Genomic DNA, 17136 nt, shown 5'->3' with positions numbered 1-17136 from the left:
GTCCACATGTGATTTGCCTACTTTTCTTGATCTATGTTATGTTTCCACTAAAAGTATATTTAAACTACTGGAAAAAGACCGCTTTTTTCAGGGAAGCTCACATAATAACTTACCAAAGCAATTTATGGTTGAAAAGAATCTTGGAGATTATCTAGTCCAGGGATCAGAAAACTATAGCTCTGTTTCTATACAAAACATTTGCTAAGAATGTTTTTTTTTTTTTTTATATTTTACAGATTATAAAAGAAGAAAGAAGAGGAGGAGGAGGAGGAGGAATGAAATGTGCAACAGAGACCAAGTATGGCTTTCAGAGTCTAAAATATTTACTGTCTGTCCCTTTAGAGAAAAAAGTGACTGCACCACCTCTGGTTCAACACCTTTCTGTTGTACAGATGATGAAACTGAGGTCACACAAAAAAATGACATGTCCAAAATCATCCAGCAAGTTGGTAGGAAAATCAAGACTAGAAGTTATTATTATTTTATTATTATTATTGGATTACATGGTACTTACTAATGTGCTTAATTTTTATCTTCAACCCAGACCTCTCACTAGACCTAGGTACCCAACTTCACAAGCAACTTAAACTCAACTTAGCATCTTCCTTATCTATACTTCCCCTACCACCAGCCTTCTCTTCATCCTTTATTCCTATCTTCACATCCACCTCCCTATCCAGTCACCATCCAGGAACCAATGGGGTGTTTTAAACAACTCTTTCATGTTCCATAGCCCAAATTTAATTGATCGCTAAATTTAATTAATCACTGAATTGTCAGTCCTATGTGTTAATATACCTCAAAACCACCCTCTTCTCTATTCCAACCACTACTGCCTTTGATTAGAACTTTATCTTCTCTTTTCAGAAAAATTGATTAGTCTTTACATTGGTTTTCCTGTCTTATTTTCTTTCAGTTTATCCACAACCAGGATAATCTTCTTAAAGAGGAGATTTGGTAACCTATTTGTCTGTTCAAGCAATGGATTTTAATAGTGGATTAATATCAAGATCTCCCTCCTATTTTTTGATTTAAGCCAGAATTAAGCTTCAAGATCATGAAGGATCATTTCAATATATATAATGGCACCCAGCATTGTTCCTCTTGGTGGTAAAGTTTGAAGTATTTCACTCCTATCAGTTTCTGGAAGTATGTCCTTCCATACTCATTTATTCATTCATTCTATTCAAAAACATGTACTGAGCAAGGTATTATGATCCTTTCTGACCAGGGGCCAGAAAATGATGTGCATGAAAAGACTGTCCATGCCCACTCGTTTACATATGGTCCATGACTGCTTTCACTCCATCTCAGTGTGTGAAAATCAGTTCACTTTCCATCACTTAAAGGAATTCAGTTCCGTAGTGATTAGCCACATGTGGCTATTTAAATTAATGAAAATGAAAGAAAACTAAGAGTTCAGTGCCTTGGTTATAATAGCCACATTTTAAGTGTTCAGTCACCATGTTGGAGGGTGAGTATCATATTGGCTTTACAGCTGTAGAAATTTCCATCATCCCAGCAAGTTCTTTTGGATGGCACTGCTGGTAACTATGGAAGAAGAGTTGTGCTCCTTAACATGACACATAACTTCTTTTAGGGTCTGATCCTGCCTTGTTCTTCAGTCATCTCCTGTCACTCCCCTCTAGAGCTCTACATTTCAGTGATAGTGAAGTGTTTATAATTTCCAGAACATAATGCTGTTTATGTCACCCTACCTTTGATCATGTAATATTGTTATCCAGTCCAAGATGTCTCTCCTCACCACATGTCAGGCCAATAAATCAGAGACGAGGTGTTGAGTCAAAGAATAGGAGTTTATTTAGAAAACCAGCAGACAGAGAAGATGGCAGACTAATGTCTCAAAATGACCATCTTGTTGGGGTCTGGATGCCAGGTTCTTTTATAGAACAGAGAGGCGGGGAAGTGAGTAAGTAAAGTAAAAAGCCATTAATCTTGCAGATATCTCCTGGAATGACCAGCCTTGGGAAGGCATGTGTTAATTTCTTCTTCCTGGAGCAATCCACAGGTGGACACGGTCTAGAACAAAGGCATTTTGGTTTAACATTCAGACAGTGGAGTAGAGTTCCCTGAGGCAGGCCATTATGTCTGGACAGTATTGTTTTAGTGAACAAAAGCAATGGGAAGCAAAGTTAAAGTAAAAGAAACAGACCCAATATGGAGTTAGATTTTGTTCTTCCCTGTAACAATATCCTCTGCCCAGAAAGCCGTCACCTATGATAAACCTCTATTCTTTCAAAATGGAACTCACATGTTACCTCTTCTAAGAAACCTTTCTTACACCTTACCCTTCAGTCCTCTCTCAGTAATTTCAACACCTTAGACATATTTTTGTTGGTGCATAATATTGCACTGAAATTTGTTTTTATCTTTTTTCTCCTGTGGACTATGAAAAAATCCTTAAGAGTAAGGCCCATGTCTGGTTCAGGAGTCAGTTAACTTTTTCTGTAAAGGGCTAGATACCAAATATGTTTGACTTTGAAAGTCATGTTGCATCGAGTGTGATTATTTTACTCTGAAGTTATCATGTGGAAGCAGTTACTGACCAAATGTAAATGAGTGGCCATGGTCAGCTTTATCCAAAGCACATCATTTTCTGACCTCTGGTCAGGAATGATCATAATACCTTGCCCAGTACACATTTTTTAGTAGAATGACTGAACTAGCGAATGAATGAATGTGAAAGAACAAATTATTACAGTGGTGGAATGCTTAAAACTCTACAAGAACAATGCTGGGTGCTGTTATGGTAATTATTGAGATTAATTTTTCTGATCTTGAAATTTAATCCTGGTTTAAGTAAAAATGGGGGTGGTGAGACCTTGTTGTTTAATTCACTGTTAAGCACGTATATGACCCCATGACAAATTTGATTTTTCAAATCTTTGATAACTATTTAAATATTACTGGCCTTCTTTGTAACCTTATGCAATTTATTTTAAGCATTTTTAAAAGGGGACAGAGAAGTGAAAGGCCTCTGCCTGTCTCTGGGTACCGCGTTCCTGGAGCGCACAGAGGGAGGGACTGTCTAGACTGGAAGGGATGGTGGTGCAGCTGTAGTTGGGGAGTCCCAACTCAGCCAGAGGAGCCCCCTGTGGTGCCGGAGCAATTACCAAACTAAGAAGCTGCCTGCTGGAATCCTCCCCACCAAAGAATGCTGGGCGGCTGTCTGGGTGTCTGTCTGGATCCAGATCTTCCAGGGATGGGAAAACCTGCCATCCCAAACACTTTCCCCTTCGTTTGCCACAGAGTGAGCTAATGGGACCAGGGCTCTACCTGAAGGCTCTTTTTAGCTCCATTGTGTGTCTGAGCCAGCGGGTGGGTGAAGAGGGAGAAGCTGTGGAGCCTCAGGGTTGTGTACATTGGCCAGAGCTAAATGTGCATTGATGAATACCAGGGTAAGAAGTTGTGGCCTGAGACTCTATGCCTGAGTGGATGCTAATTATATTTTTTCTCACACCCTGCCTCAGGCCAGAGCTCAGCCTGCCAAACCTAAGTGTGGGCTGGAGAACCTTTTTCTTGTTATTGTTTTCAAAAGCCTTTGCATGTTCAAATCCTTTATAACACAATCGAATGCACATTGGGTGAATTAAATCAACAAGGGACTGGCCAGGGATGAATCTCCAGAAATTCAGTTACCCGATCCCCTATAACCAAGAAGGCTTAAATTGCTGCTCAGAGAAGACAGACCCCCATGCTCTCAAGTCTACATATGCCCAACCCATCAAGTTATCCAGGCCATGCTTGTGGATTGTGTTAAGAATCAGGCTGAACTGGGTTTAAATTCAAGCTCCACCATTTGCCAGAGATGTGACCCTTAAAATGATGACCTAATCTCTGTGAACTTGTGTCCTCATGGGTAAAATGAGTGTTATAATACTTGCCTCATTTACCAAAGACACAGGAGAGCAGAGGTGACACATGCCAGGTGTAGTGTAGGTTCTTAAATGTTTTATGTTGGGATCTTCAGTTTTTGCTAATGGAGGCCCATGGCTTTCTGTTGGGCAGGTACAATGCAGGAACCTCTCATCCTTGTCCTCAGAGCATCAGACCTGCAGTGGGGCCATCTCATAGTAAACACACAGTAGCTACTTGATCAAGATTGCTTTCAGTTCAGTTCAGTCACTCAGTCGTGTCCAACTCTTTGTAACCCCCTGGATTGCAACACACCAGGCTTCCCTGTCCATCACCAACTCCCGGAGCTTGCTCAAACTCATGTCCATTGGGTTGGTGATGCCAACCATCTCATCCTCTGTCGTCCCCTTTTCCTCTTGGACCAAGAAAGGAGCCTTGTAACCAAACAGACCCTCCTTGTATCATTTGTCCTTACTTACCACATATTATTTATTCATATTCTGCTACTGGCCATTTTTATCATGTAGGTTATCTTCCTTGCCTCTCACCTCTCCTCACCAGTTCTGGAGACATGCAGGTCTCTTTCAAGCAGAGTGGCTTTGAGTGCATGTTAATATATTCACAGTTTGGTTAATTTCTTCACCAAGGTAACTGCTTCTTATCACATTCAGTGACATCATAAGATATCTGGACTCTTGATTAGGCCAGGAGACTTCCAAGTTAAAAACATTTTTAAGGATTCTGTGAGTTTTCTTCCTTGTGCTTGAAGGAGATTGAAATACTTAGGTGAATTACTGGGTTCCAGGAGCATCTCCCAAGGTTGGGTTTAAAGGTGAAATTGTAGAAGTGTTTAACCATTTATACAGCAAAAAAGTTACTGAAATGTAAACCCACACAGCCCGCTAGAATGCAGGCACTCCAAGGACAAGATTTGTGTGGTTCATTCATTGCTGTGTCTCCACTGCTTTGAACAGTGACCAGCTCAAGGAATTTTTGGTGAACCAATAAATGAGATCCCTGGGGTTCTTATTTATTTATGTAGCCATGGGGCTACAGATGTACAAATAACTATGAAAAAAATGGAAGCATGGAAGAAGGAAGATCTTAGACAGCATGAGGGGGTCACAAAAACCTCCATAAAGAAAGTGACTCTTGAGCTGAGGCTTGAAGAAAGCTCAAGAATTTTCAAATGGATAAATGATGGAATTTCAGAGAGAGAAGCTAGTGGGAACAAAGGAGACACAGAAGTAAGATAGCATGGTATGTTCCAGGAATTATAAATAGTGGTGGCTAGGGAGTGTAGGAAATAATTGGGCAAAATGTCAGAAATCAGATCATGGATAATAACTCTCTGTGACCTGCTAAAGAGTCTAGACTTCATCCTTTGGGCAATAGGTGAGCCACTACAGAGATGTGAGTAGGAAAGTGGCAGGAGAGGTTTAGAGAGGTCTCTCTGGAGGACAGATTTGAGAGGGTAAGATCGAGGCAGGAAGACATAGGTCATTGTAGTGGCTTAGTGAGTGGGAAAGGAGAGGTGTGTAAGGCAGGGCAGTGCAGTGGAATGGTGAACAGGTGGTCTTGATATATTTTTAAGAAGTAAAATTTATATAACTTGGGTATAAAAGAGAGTGAAGGGCTAAGAGTTTCTCTTAGGTTATTGATTTGAGCATCTAGATCAATGGGAAGGAAGGGGTTTGCTGATGAGAAGATGAGGAGATTAATTTCCCATGTCTGCAGAACATCTAACTGTAGATGTTCAAGAAGCACTTGAGTACTCAAGTCCAGAACTGGAGAGAGCTTGGGATGGAGGTGTGACTGGGAAGAGATCAGCATGGTAGTGACATTACATGGCTCACCATGGAGAATGGGAAGCAAAAGGGCCTGTGAACAGAACCCCAGGAAACACCAAGATTTAAGTGACAGGCACAGAGAAAAGAAGGACCAGGAAAGAGGAATACCATAAACCAAGGAGAGGAGGTTTTGAGAATGTGTAAGCCCTCATCAGTGCCGAGTGAATATAGAGATCATTGGATTAGGAACCAGTTGAAGGTAACAGGTGGTAAAACAAGGGACACCAGACAGGGTCCAGTGGGTCACAAAGGAAATGAATGGTTTTAAAATGAAGGCAGCAGGTATAGACTCTTTGTTGTAGATATTCAGTTGGCAACTGTGAAAGCAGAAGATAGAATGGGACTTAGAGAAATACATAACCTTGAGAATTTTTTGTTTGCTTTTTGTTGTTTTTCATTAAAGGTGGAACATACCTGTGGGAAGGGAAAATAATTAGGAGAGATAGAGAGTAAAGATATAGGCAAGAGAATTTTTAAAAGTTCTTTTTAATGGAAACAAGTTATAGGATTTAGTTTAAAGAGAGAGGGATTAGTCTTGGAAAGAAGGAGGATCTGAGGGCATGATGAAGGTTGATGTAGATAAGTAGCCTAATGGGATTTGAAGCAACTAGATTTGTTGCCTTAGAGTAGATGGCTTTTCTGACACGATTCAGAAAAAAAAAGAGAAAATGTCTTAGGAACCACAGATTCATGAATGTCTCTTCATCCTCTTCCTTCTTCAGCCTAGAGATGCCAGCAGAAAGCATGGGCTTTGGAACTCGACCCCTTGGGTTTACAAGATGGTTATACTATTTACTGCCCATGCAACCTTGGGGAACTTTCTTCACTTCTGTGTACCACAGGTTGTTTCATCTGAAAAGGGGATATAATAAGCAACACTAATTACTGTATAGAGTTGAAGTGAAGTGTTAGTCACTCAGTCATGTCCAACTCTTTTCGACCCCATGGACTGTAGCCCACTAGGCTCCTCTGTCCATGGGATTCTCCAGACAAGAATATGGAGTGAGTTGCCATGCCCTCCTCCAGGGATCTTCCCGACCCAGGGACCAAACCCAGGTCTCCTGCATTGTAGGCAAATTCTTTACTGTCTGAGCCCTGGTGGCTAACATATAGAGTTGGGTGAGGGATAAATAATATACAGGTAAAACACTCAGATCAGTGCTTGGTAATTGTGGGCACAAAATAAATGCTAGCCCTTATGATCTGGGGAACGCTAGTAGGCTCCCCAGGCATGGAAAGCAAGCACAACTCAGGGAGGAAGACACCAAGATTTATAATATAGAAAGGAAACTTCTATAAAGCAAAGTCAGTGTTAAGTGAACAGAAGTCTAACTTGAATCGTAAAAACAGAAAGTTGCAGCCTCTCAATCAATTCCAATTCTTGAGTCAGTTTACAGAGATCCTTGAATGGTGGGGGTGGGAGGGACACTGGGTCCCAATGAGGAAGAACCACAGGACACCACCCAAAATTTTGCTGTTAATCTTATCCCAGTTTTTCTTAAAGGGACCTACAGCTTTTTACCACGGTAACTACACCAGGGAAAATGAAATATTCAGAGGACTTAGGGACTATTGGATACTGATTGATTCCAAGCTGACACTAATTCCAAGAGACCCAAAAGGTTACTGTGGTCCACCACTCAGAGTAGGGGCTTATGGAGGCTAGGTGGTTAATGGAATCTCAGCTCATGTCTACAGCGCTTGGGTCCCTGAACGCAGCCTGTGGTTATTTCCTCAGTTCTGGATACATAATAGTAATAGACATGCTCAGCAGCTGGCAGAATCCCAACCCCTACCCTGGTTCCCTGGCCTGTGGAGTGAGGCTGTTATCATGAGAAAGGCTAGGTGAAAGCTGCTCATACTGATTCTATCAAGGATAGTCGTGGTTTAGTTGCCAAGTCTTGTCAACTCTTGCTACACCATGGACTGTAGCCCTGCCAAGCTCTTGTGTCTGTGGGCTTTCCCAGACCAGAATACTGGAGTGGGTTGTCTTTTCCTTCTCCACTACCAAGGATAACTGTAAACCAAAAGCAGTACGGTATTCTTGGAGGGTTTCCAGAGATGAGTGCCACCAACAAGGACCAGAAAGATGCAGAGGCTGTGAGCCTCAGCACATCCCCATTTGACTTGCCCATTTTGTCTCTGCAGAAGACAGATGGATCTTGGTGAATGTGGATAATAGTGCAAGCTTAACCAGGTGCTGACTCCAGTTATAGCTACTGAATCAAATGTGTTGTCATCACTTGAGCAAGTAACACACCTCCTGGCCCCTGGTGTGTGGCTGTCAACCTGCAGGTGCCTTTGTGTCTGCCATCTCCACAGACATGCCAGAATCCCAGAATCAGTGTGCTTTCAGCTGATAAGCCCCGCAGCACACCTTCACTGTCCTACGTCAGGGCTTCAGCGGCTCCCCAGCTCTGTGTTTTATGTAGTTTGCCTTTTCCTTCCACAAGGTATCATTACCTGGATGACATTATGCTGATTGGACTTGGCAGACAAGAAGTAGCAACTACTGCAGACTTATTAGTAAGAAATGTATATGTCAGAGGATGGTAAATAAATCAAACTAAAATTCAGGGGCTTTCTATCTCTGTGAAACTCCTAGGGATCCGGTTGTATGAAGCATGTCAAGGTGAAAGATAAGTTGCCATGTGGCCCCTCCCACAACCAAGAAAGAGGCACAATGCCTAGAAGGCCTTTTTAGATTTTGGAGGCAACGTATTCCTCCAGCCCCATGGTTGAGTGAATTGAAAAGTTGCTTGTTTTGAGTGGGGCCCAAACAAGAGAAGGCTCAGCAATGGGTCCAGGTGGTTAGAAAGCTACTCTATCATTCAGACCATTTGAACCAACAGATCCAGTGGTGCTTGAAGTGTCAGTGCCAGACAGGGATGCTGTTTAGAGCCCTCTTCCTAGGTAGCACTAGTGGTAAAGAACTCACCTGCCAATGTGGGAGATGTAAGAGACACAGGTTCGATCCCTGAGTTCGAAAGATCCCCTGGAGGAGGGCATGGCAACCCACTCCAGTATCTTTGCCTGGAGAATCCCATGGACAAGAGGAGCCTGGCAGGCTACAGTCCATGGGGTCGCAAAGAGTTGAACACAACTTAAGTGTCTTAGACACACACATGCACGCAAGCCTCTACAAGTGCATCACAACACAACGTGGCTATTCTCTGTGGTCCTTCTGGGGAACAGCTCTTGACCTCCTACCTTAGTAGAGACTGAACAGTCAACCATGGCTCACCAAGTTACCATATGACATGAGCTGCCCACCATGAACTAAGTGTTATCTGACCCACTGAGGTATAAAGCTGAGTATGCTTGAAAGCACTTTATCATCAGATGGAAGTGGTACCTACATGATCAAGTCCAAGCGGTCCCTGATGGCACAACTAAGTTACATGAGGAAGTGGCATATGTTCCCGCAGTCCCCACTCCTGCTGTCCTGTCTCGTAGGAGTTCCCTACCATCAGCTGACAAGACTCAGGCCTGGTCCACAGAAGGTTCTGCACGGTATGCAGTTACCACCCCAAAGTGGACAGCTGCAGCACTCCAGTCCCTTCCTGAAATCTCTCTGAAGGACAATGGTAAAGAGGAATCTTACTGGTGGAGGAACTCTGAGCAGCGCACCTGGTTGGTCCCTCTGCTTGGAAGGAGAAATGGCCAGGCAGACAATTAAATACTGACATATAGGCTGTGGCCAGTGGTTTGACTGGATGGTAAAGGACTGGAAAGAATTCAATGGGGAAATTACTGATGAGGAAATTTGGGGATGAGGTCTGTGGAGAGACCTCTCTGAATGGGCAAAACACAAAACCTGAAGAAATTTGTTTCCTAGCCTAGGGTGAATGCTCACCAAAGGATGACCTCAGCAGAGGAGGATTTTAATCATCAGGTGGATAGAAATACTCATTCAATGGCTACTAGTCTGTTTTTCCAAATAGCCTGTCATCGCCCAATAAGCTCATGAACAAAGGGGCTCTGGTGGCACAGATGGAGGGTATGTGAGGGCTCAGCAACATGGATTCACCAAGGCCAGCCTGGCCACAGCTGCTACTGAGTGCCCATCTGCCAACACTGAGTCCTGGCTATGGCGCCATTCACCAGGGTGATCAGCCAGCTGTCTGGTCAGCTGCAGGTTGATTACATTGGACCTTTTCTGTTATGGAAGGGGCAGCATTTTGTACTTACTGGAATAGACATTTACTCTGGATACAAATTTGCCTTCCCTGTGTGCAGTGCTTCTCGTAAAACTACCATCTGTGGACTTACAGAATGCCTCCCCACCATCATGCTGTCCCACACAGCAGGGCTTCTGATCAAGGATCTCACTTCACAGCCAAAGAAGTGCAGCAGTGGGCCCCTGCTTACTGGTGTTACCATGTTCCCCGCTAGTCTGGAACAACTGGCTTGAATGTTGAAATGGTCTTTTGAAGACTCAGTTATGGTGTCGGCTGTGTGGCAATATGTGGCAGGGCCAGGGAAAGGCTATACATGCTGTGAATCAGCAGCCAATATATGCGCTGTTTGTCTGAGATCCAGGATCCACAGGTGGAATAAGTGGTGGGAATGGCAGTGGCAGCACCCCTAGTGATCCACTAGCTACATTTTTGCTTCCTATTCCTACATCCTTATGCTCTGCTGGTCTAGAGGTCTTAACTCCAAAAAGAGGAAGGCTTTCACTAAGAGATGCAACAAAGATTCACTGAACTGGAAGTTAAGACTGCTGCCCAATGCCTCCGAATCAACAGGCAAAGAAGAGAGTTGCTCAGCTGATTTGGGAAATAATCCTGACCACCAAGAGGACATTGGACTGGTATTCCACAATGCAGGTAAGGAAGAGTATGCTTGGAATTTCAGAGATCCCTCAGGCCATCTCTTAGTATTACCGTGCCCTATGAATAGGTCAGTGGAAAACCAGGACAACTCAATCCAAGTAGGACTAGTAATGGCTCAGACCCTCTAGCAATAAGTTTAGATCATCCCACCAGCTGAAATTGGTGCTGAAAGTAAAGGGAATATGATATGGGTACGGGATAAAGGTAGTTATAAATACCAGTTACAACCACATGACCAGTTAAAAAACTAAGGGCTGAAATTGTCATGCATATTTACTCTTTATTTTGTTATAGTTATGTGTGAGTGAATTTGTTTTCTTCCCTCTCTTATCTCCTTATCATTAGTATAAGATGCATAGACTTTATATCATAGTGTTTTAAGTGTTGTTAACCTAAGTCATAGTATTTTAGTTATGAGCTATCAAGGGGAAGAATAAACATGACCCAAGGATTTTGATCTCCTCTTCGAGGGAGGGGATTAGTGCATTTTAGGTTGAATGCAGGATAGTTACATTGGGTGGAATTATGATTTTGTTACTGATTTCATTTGGAGATTGTATGGTTTAAGGAGATGCATGTGGATGCCGAGTTGACAAAGGGTGCAGCTGTGATGATTTCACTTGATCGGGCCACAGGATGCCCAGATATTCAGTCAAACATCCTTCTAGGTATTTCTTTGAGGGTGTTTTTGAATAGGACTAACATTTAAATTGGTAGACCGAGTAAAGCAGATTGCCCTCTCCAATGTGGGTGAAATTTGCAAATTATCTTTTATCTGAATTTGCTTTGCTTTTTCCTCTCTTGGATCTTACCTTGGGTAAGCTGTGTCTCTCTCTGTCATGTATCAGTGACTTCAGGCTAGCATTCATGGGAATGTAACCAATACATAAAACATTCAGGAGACTTCCCTGTCAGCATAAGATTGTCCAAATGCATGCAGGGGTCCCCCCAATAGGCACACTGTCCTCACAACACCCATTCAGCTGTTGGCTGGCGACAATGTTCAGATTCCTCTCTTGACCTATTCCCAGATGGTTCTAACCAGTCCTTTTCATTTCATTTGTATATTTGTATAATGCAATGAAGCATATCCTTGCTGGGACTGCAGAGCAAATTGGTGGCATGCCTTCTGAGAGTTCCAAGGTTGTCATGGGCATGATACTGTGCTATGCTATGCTATATGCTAAGTCACATCAGTCATGTCTGACTCTGTGCGACCCCATAGACGGCAGCCCAACAGGCTCCCCTGTCCCTGGGATTCTCCAGGCAAGAACACTGGAGTGGGTTGCCATTTCCTTCTCCAATGCATGTAAGTGAAAAGTCAAAGTGAAGTCGCTCAGTCGTGTCCGACTCTTAGTGACCCCATGGACTGCAGCCCTCCAGGCTCCTCCATCCATGGGATTTTCCAGGCAAGAGTACTGGAGTGGGATGCCATTTCATTCTCCGGATAGCAATACCCTGCTGTAACTAAAAGTCAGTTCTAAACTCCCCAGGGAGTTCCAGAGGATGCATGTTCTTCATTCTTTTGGATACATAGCAGACACCCAGAGTGTCCTGAGGTGCCCTAGTAACAAAATCTCATTCTCTTCACATACCAGGGGGAGAAGAGGACCAGGTTGGTTCTGTATCTTTAGTGATTCGATGAAATCACTAAAGAGAGCTCTGATTGAAAGTCATCTTTTTCATAACACTGAAAAGATGTAATATTAGCTTAATCATTCCCAAATGAATCCTGAAAAATATTTGGAAACAGTACATTTATACAAAATCATTTCAGTGTTACTAGAAAGTTTCAGCCATTTGCTATAAACTTGTACTTTTAAGTGGCGACCATGTGGTCTGCCTTCAGAACATCCAGTTCTTTCTTTTTTATAGAATTAAAACCCCTGACACGTGTTTTAAGACCTTAAGAAAACCTTTAGTGCTAAGCAAAATGCAAAACCTGGCATGGCCATAAAGAAGATATATTTGATTTTACCCCTTGAAGGCATTAAAAAAAAAAAAAAGACACAAGATACTGTCTGTAAGAAAACTAAAATGGCAGCTGGAACTTCTTCCCAGAAGTCTCTGGGAAAAGACATCTAAGGTCACTCCTTATTCTCCCCAGGGTACCAAGAAAGCAGCTTACCCACCCTCCCCCTCCCCCCTCAACTAAAGCTAAGAGCCGTGGGGAGAGATCGAACTCCCAACAGAGCCTGTCTTGATTGAGGAAGTTAACACTTCAAGAAAAGGAATTCTGTCTTCTTGCAGGGCTCTTGAAAAGGATCCTTGCCAAACGCAACCCCAAATTAGAAAAACTCCTTTTCCTAAGACTTAGGAATTAGTCACCAACTTGTATTAGCATTCGGACCTGTGAAGAATTGCATCAAATCATGCAGCCTAAGAGGCCTACTTTCAAAAATACAACCAATTTCAAAATGAGAGTCTACACGGGAAATCAAGAAGGTTCAGGTGCCAGGGAGAGATGGTGAAATTCACATTGGATGTACCACACTGGAATCTAGCACCTGTGAGATGATGAACAAGAGATGCTAAGAGGGTAATTCTCTTTTGGGAACATGAGGGAGATAGATTTTCAGTTCCAGGATTAAACTCAGGGTTTAATCCTACATTGAAGGGCATCATTGATGTGTCATTAGCAACATATTCCTACCAGTCTGGCCTTAGCTTCTCTGGATTTGGGGAAGTGTTTGAGGAAAAAAAAAAATGGTTGTTGGGGTGGGAAATAGTTGTAGAATGATTTAAACAACCTCCCTTCACATAACCTCTGTTGTGTGTTGGTTTTTGTGTGTCCAGTAGACTGCTTTGCACAAAAGAAACACTCTATACATACTCAATGAGAAGACTCTTGAGAGTCCCTTGGACTGCAAGGAGATCCAACCAGACTATCCTAAAGGAAATCAGTCCTGAATATTCATTGGAAAGACTGGTGCTGAAGCTGAAACTCTAGTACTTTGGCCACCTGGTGCGAAAAACTGACTCACTGGAAAAGACTCTGATGCTGGGAAAGATTGATGATGGAAGGAGAAGGGGACAACAGAGGATGAGATGGTAGATGGCATCACTGACTCGATGGACATGAGTTTGAGTAAGCTCCAGGAGTTGGTGATGGACAGGGAAGCCTGGCATGCTGCAGTTCATGGGATGGCAAAAAGTCGGACACGACTGAGTGACTGAACTGAACTGAATTTTGTATTTATATAGGCTCATGCATTGGCCAAAAGTATTTTAGTGCAATTTGATTCCTTTCAAAGAAATTAAAAATGAGCAAATGTGAGAGGAAGATTGATCTAATTTGGACACATGATATCATTTTAAAAGTATCCATGCCTTTCTTAATTACTAGTCAATTTAGTGATCCAAGGGACAAAGGAGCTGTATACCGTGAAATGAAGCAAAGGCGATTCAGGCTGTAACAGGATGTTGAAATTGAAGTTATGACCAGGTCCCAACATTCAGTCAATGGAAAAATTCCAAAAGGAGATACCACCAATTGAATGTTTACAAAGGAAATGATCCTGAAGAATGGTCAATGAATTTTTTACCTCTCAGCCAGATCAAGACTATGAAAAGGGAGGAGTGGCAGGTGATCTATTATTTCTTTGCCTCTAGAGAGAGACTGGGAGGAAAGCATTGTGTAGCTGGGAGCAGAGTCTGACCCTTTCCCAGGGAACCTGTAAGATGATGAAGGTTGTCCATCATTTTCATGCTGGGTAAGGAAAGAACTCCCTAATGGGATTAGCCTGTACTCCCAGGGCATGTTGGCGGAAAGGAGGCAAGAGGATTTTCTAAGGACCAAACATTCACTAACCAAGAGAAAGAGATGGGTTGTTTCTGATCCTAGAGGTACAGGGGGATCCCAGCAGCAAGAATCTGGAGGTGGGCACTTTGGTGAGGGAGGAGTTAAGAGCAACCACTCAGTGAAAGTCACTCAGTTGGGTCTGACTCTTTGTGACCCCATATACTATAGAAGAGCAACCACTCAAAAGAGATGTATATTGTGTCCACATCTGCCAGAATCAAAGGAATTGCAGGGAGAGGAACCCAGTGCAAAACATCTTGTGAACCTATTGAAATACCTCCATAGAGACAGAATCTGCCAGGCCCAGAGAACAGGAAGCCACCCAATGCAGTTCCATTAAGGCTTTTCTTCACCACTCCTTTCTAACCTTCGAGGGGGCAAAAACGGATGGCCAGCTAGGAAGTGGGTGGAGAAGAAATGCATACGGTAGAAAAATATAGAAGAAATCAACCAACCTTCCCCTATCTGATTGCAGTTTTCCAAATATACTCAATATATATTTCTGAACTATATGCACACTAAAGAAAGAGGAAGCAGCCCTATGTCACTTTAGGATGTGTTAATGATACCTTAGACTTATTAAACTTTCTAATCTGAGACTATGTTCTCAATTTAAAGTAGTGGTACAACTGCTCATTACCTAAGTGTGTACAGAAAGTTCATGGGGCGTAACCACAGGCAGATTTTGGTTTGGGGGAGATGCTCATTAAGAAAAATATAAAATTGTGCTTATAGGAAAAGAAATCACAACAAATCACAGATTTTTAAAAGTTGACAAATAACACATATATCACAAAGAAAAATTTTTGTTAGCTGCCTGGCACATTGATATAATATTTTTTCTAACTGAGTTTTGATTGAATATTTTTTGATAGTTTCTTCATATGACAATGGTAAATATTATTTATTTTCTGAAAAGAGAATGGAAAAAAAATGTACTGATAAGCTTTATTTATAGTAGCAATACAGGTTTGTACTTAACAAGAAAGAGGTGTAATGATAAATATTATTTCCTTTGTTTTCCCATTTATAAAAAAAAGAAAAATAATAAATGCATGTGACATTTATAATTATATAAACTGCATTTCCAAGTTTGTTGTGAGTAAGGATCTCTGAGAACTGAATCTTTTGCTTACAGCCTTATGTGTATGTGATGATTAGAAAAGTTTTCAACAGACTAGTTTCTGGTTCTGTATGGTCATACCTAGTTAGCTCTGTCCTACCCAGGTACTGTATGACATATTCCTATCTAGATAATGTCTGGTTTGAGTCATTGTTGGAACACCAGTTAGTCAGCCTGGCAAGCAGTAGAAGCAAAATTCAGACACTGTCCTGCCTTCATGGAGCTTTCAGCCTGCTAGGCAGAGACAGAAGAATCAATTGACCACATGAAAAAGATGGGAGATGTGTTTCAGAGGCAGGGAGAATTGCTCTCTAAGAATGCACAAGGAAGGAATTATTCTTTGATAATCATTATGTAATGCATGGTGGATTAAGTGTGAAACAAGAGACCCAGGTCACACGGGCAGTCACAGAAAACCTGTCCAACTCTATCTTAAAGCCCTCGATTGAATAATGGAGGCCCTCCCCTCTTCCTGAATCTCATTTCTCTCTCTGAACTTTGTATTGGTCTTTTCTCCTTAGTGTCTCATTGTCAGGCACTACTGGGATTTACTCTGTTCAGCCAATAATGTTGTAAGCAGGGGGAACACAAGAAAGACAGAGCCCCATCTGGCTTGGGTCTTAGAAGACTCCGTTGAACTCAAGCTACTTCTTGGCATCTCAGAGCCCTCTTGCTGGGCTTCTTTACAAATTGAACAAGCTTTCACAATCACCTTCTAATTCTGTGCCCTTATCCCATCGCTAAAACAACTTCCACCCCATAATACATCATGGGGGATGGGCATCATCAAGAGAGGCAGGATGAATGAATCAACAAAGGAACATTTGCCTTAAATTGTGGTGTGTTCCCACCCCCACCCCCCCACCCCCCCACCCCCGCCGGAGAATGTAGCTTGCTCTTGTGAGCCCTTGGTACACTTGACATTCTGTAATTCCAGGTAACCAGTATTTACAAACCTACTTCTCTGTGTGCAGCACATCAGCTGCTTCATAAGTATCTGAGGTGCTTGTTTAAAATAGATACCGAGCTTCACTCAGGAACAACTTCTCAGTGAATCTGGGGACTGGGACCTGGGAATATGATGCTTGTTTAAAATACAGATACCAAGCTTACTCTGAAACAACTTCTCAGTGAATCTGAGGATGGGGACCTGGGAATATTAATTTTTACTTAGTCTTTCAGGTGAATGTTTTGTAGATTAAAGTTTTAGAATAGCTACCCTAGGATAGTGCATAGATGACCTTCCCAACGTCCAGCATCAAGAAGGCACTGGATACCCAGACCATATGACACCAACATGACAACTATAGACAAGGGAGAAATCTCAGCCCCATAAAATAATCCATGGAGGAAACTATAAAATATTCTAAATTAAAAAGGCAGCAGCATGAATAAAATGGCACAGGTACAAGTTGATTCTTTACAGTGTTTTTGAAATAACAAGTGTCCACATACAAGGTTCGGATGAAGCAAACTATAGCAGTCATGAAAAGAAATACTGTGCAGTTTTATAAAAGAATAGAAAAGTAGATACTGTTTAGGTTTGTTATTAAGTTAAAAAGGCAAAATCCCAAGTATATATATGGCATATATATGATATTCAGTCTTTCACATGAGAAAAGAGGGAAAGTAAAATATATGTTCATA

At 42.2% G+C, this 17136-nt stretch overlaps 1 long non-coding RNA gene across 1 annotated transcript in view; it reads left to right on the top strand.

Moving 5' to 3' along the window:
* Positions 1–17136, top strand: part of LOC113892729 — a 92613-nt gene that overhangs the window by 16365 nt on the left and 59112 nt on the right. Inside the window, exon 2 of the long non-coding RNA XR_003511114.1 lies at positions 237–298. This is a non-coding gene — a long non-coding RNA (uncharacterized LOC113892729). The remainder of the gene's footprint in view (positions 1–236; positions 299–17136) is intronic.

The sequence above is a fragment of the Bos indicus x Bos taurus genome, chromosome 5, assembly GCF_003369695.1.
Source record: "Bos indicus x Bos taurus breed Angus x Brahman F1 hybrid chromosome 5, Bos_hybrid_MaternalHap_v2.0, whole genome shotgun sequence".
Taxonomy (NCBI): domain Eukaryota; kingdom Metazoa; phylum Chordata; class Mammalia; order Artiodactyla; family Bovidae; genus Bos; species Bos indicus x Bos taurus.
Note: the sequence above shows the minus strand (reverse complement) of the source record. Positions and strands in the feature narration are given on the sequence as shown.